At 61.9% G+C, this 2,500-nt stretch overlaps 1 pseudogene; it reads left to right on the forward strand.

Moving 5' to 3' along the window:
* The first annotated feature begins 1,584 nt into the window (after positions 1–1,584).
* LOC125290560 overlaps positions 1,585–2,500 on the forward strand; it is a 3,925-nt pseudogene continuing 3,009 nt past the window's right edge.

A 2,500-nucleotide genomic window follows, 5' to 3' on the forward strand; every position in this document is an offset into this window, starting at 1 on the left:
GTCACGGGAAACCCGCAATCTTTGGGTTCGGGGGAGTATAGTTTATAGCTGAAACTTAAAGGAATTATTGGAAGGGCACCACCAGGGTGGAGCCTGCGGCTTGATTTGACTCTTACACGGGAAACCTCACCCGGCCCGGACACGGAAAGGATTGACAGATTGATAGCTCTTTCGATTCCTGTGGGTGGTGGTGCATGGCGTTCTTAGTTGGGCGATTTGTCTGGTGGCGATTCCGATGCATGAGCGAGACTCCTCCATGCTACTAAATGATTCCATGACACAAATCAGTTTCAACTTCTTAGAGGGACAAGTGGCGTTTGCCCGCATGAGAGATCGACAATAACAGGTCTGTGATGCCCTTAGATGTCGGGGCTGCTTGCAGCGCCACAATGGGTGGATCAGCGTGTGTGTCTACTCTCTTGCCCGACGAAGCAGCGGGTGCTCCTTCGAACCCCACTGGATTGGGACTCAGGAGGATTGGTATTTCCCATCAGCGAGGGAATTCCCAGTAAGCGCGGGTCATAAGCTCGCGTTGATTAAGTCCCTGCCCTTTGTACACACCGCCATTAAGCTACTACCGAGTTGGATGGTTTAGTGAGGTCCTTGGTCGGCCCGCCCGGCATCTCGCGGGCCCTGGCCGGCGCCCGAAGAGCGATCAAACTTGACTATCTAGAGGAAGTAAAAAAGTCGTTTCAAGGTTTCCGTTGGGGTGAACCTGCGGAAGGATCGTGCCGATGCTTGGCCTTGAGGTGTGAGGCCCGCCTCGAGGCTGCCGAGAGCCCGTCTCCCGCGAGGGACCGAGGCCCGGCGGGGGGGGGGGCGAGGTAGAGCCCCATCTCGATCTCTCCGATCCCTCCCTCCCTCTTTTTTTTTGGCTCCGGCTTCGGCCCGGAAAAAGCTACAGAAACTCACTGAAAGCCCTCTCGTGGGGGCTGACCCGAGCCACCAACTCCGCCCGGTGGAGGGCTCATGGGGACCTCAAAAGCACCCGGCCCGAGGCGGCTCGTTCCCGGCCTGGCGAGACTCGATCAAAGACACCCTCACCCTTTTTGTCCCGGGATCTCAGGACCAAAACAAACCAAACAAAAGAATTACAACTCTTGGCGATTGGATCACTCGGCTTCGTCGTCGATGAAGAGCATAGCTAGCTGCGAGGAATTAATGTGAATTGCAGGACACATTGATCATCGACGCCGAGCGCATGCGACCGTGGGTCCATCGGGATTCACGCCCACCTGTCTGGTCGCTTTCCCATCAATGGGGCCCGGCTGGAGAACTCCAGCTGGCTAAGCGTCGCAGGCTCTACGCTACCGTCCCCCCTAAGCGCCAGACCAGATGCGCCTGGCGCCCGACGGCAGTGGGCGTCTAACCTCCCCGGCTTTTCAGTGGGGCGCCTGGCCCGTATTAAAATGCAGTGGCGGCTGCCGGTGGTCAAACACTGAGCTGCCAGCTCGTGGCCGGGCGCCCGGCTGGGGGAGAGAAGGCTCTGCCGCCGCTGCTGGGGCCAGCGCGGGACCTCGCCCGGAACTCCACCGCGGAGCCAGGCAAGGGGTCTCCCCCCGCCGCCCTTTGCATCTCTGCCTACGACCTCAGATCAGGCAGAGACAACCCGCTGAATTTAAGCATATTACTAGCGGAGGAAAAAAGACTAACCAGGATTCCCCAGTAGCTGCGGCGAAGAGGGGAAGAGCCCAGCGCTGAATCCCGTCCTCTCCTGGGCGCGGGAATTGTAGCGTCCCGGGCGTTCTCGGTGCGGTGCGGGGCCTGAGTCCCTTCTGATGGAGGCTCAGCCCGGGGACGGTGGCAGGCAGTAGCGGCCCCGCCCGCGGGGGTCCGCTCTTCCAGTCGGGTTTTGGGAATGCAGCCCAAAGCGGGTGGTAAACTCCATCTAAGGCTAAATACCGGCCTGAGGGCCGATAGTCAACAAGTACAACAGGGAAAGGGAAAAGAACTTTGAAGAGAGTTCAAGAGGCGTGAAACCCGTTAGAGGTAGCGGATGGGGTCAGCGCCCGTCCGCCCGAGGATTCAACCCGGCGGGTCTGGTCGACCCCTTCGGTGCGTGCCGGATCCCCTCTGGGGACCGCCGCCCGGTCGGGCTCGGCCTCCGCCGAGGCGCATTTCCTCCGACGCTGGTCGCGCCCGCGACCCGGCTCTGGGTCGACTAGGAAGGTCGAGGCGAAGGTGGCTACCAGCTCGGCCGGAGAAGCTTTACAGCGCCCTCCCGCCCGGCGTCGCCGTTTCCGGGGCCGCGGACGTGTACCTCAGCGCCCTCTCTCCCCGAGGAGGGGCCAGGGCCCCGTCCCCGGCGGCTGTCGACCCGGGCGGACTGTCCTCAGTCCGTGCCTGACCGGCGCAGCGCCCGCCAAGGCGAGGACCCGGCCCTCGCCGCAGGCCTTCGGGGGTCTGCGGCCCAGCGGTTGCCCACCGACCGTCTTGAAACCACGGACCAAGGAGTCCCCCACCTTGGCGAGTCAGGGAGCCCGACAAACCCCTGGCGCAA

The sequence above is a fragment of the Alosa alosa genome, unplaced genomic scaffold (assembly GCF_017589495.1).
Source record: "Alosa alosa isolate M-15738 ecotype Scorff River unplaced genomic scaffold, AALO_Geno_1.1 AALO_1.0_unplaced_680, whole genome shotgun sequence".
NCBI lineage: Eukaryota > Metazoa > Chordata > Actinopteri > Clupeiformes > Clupeidae > Alosa > Alosa alosa.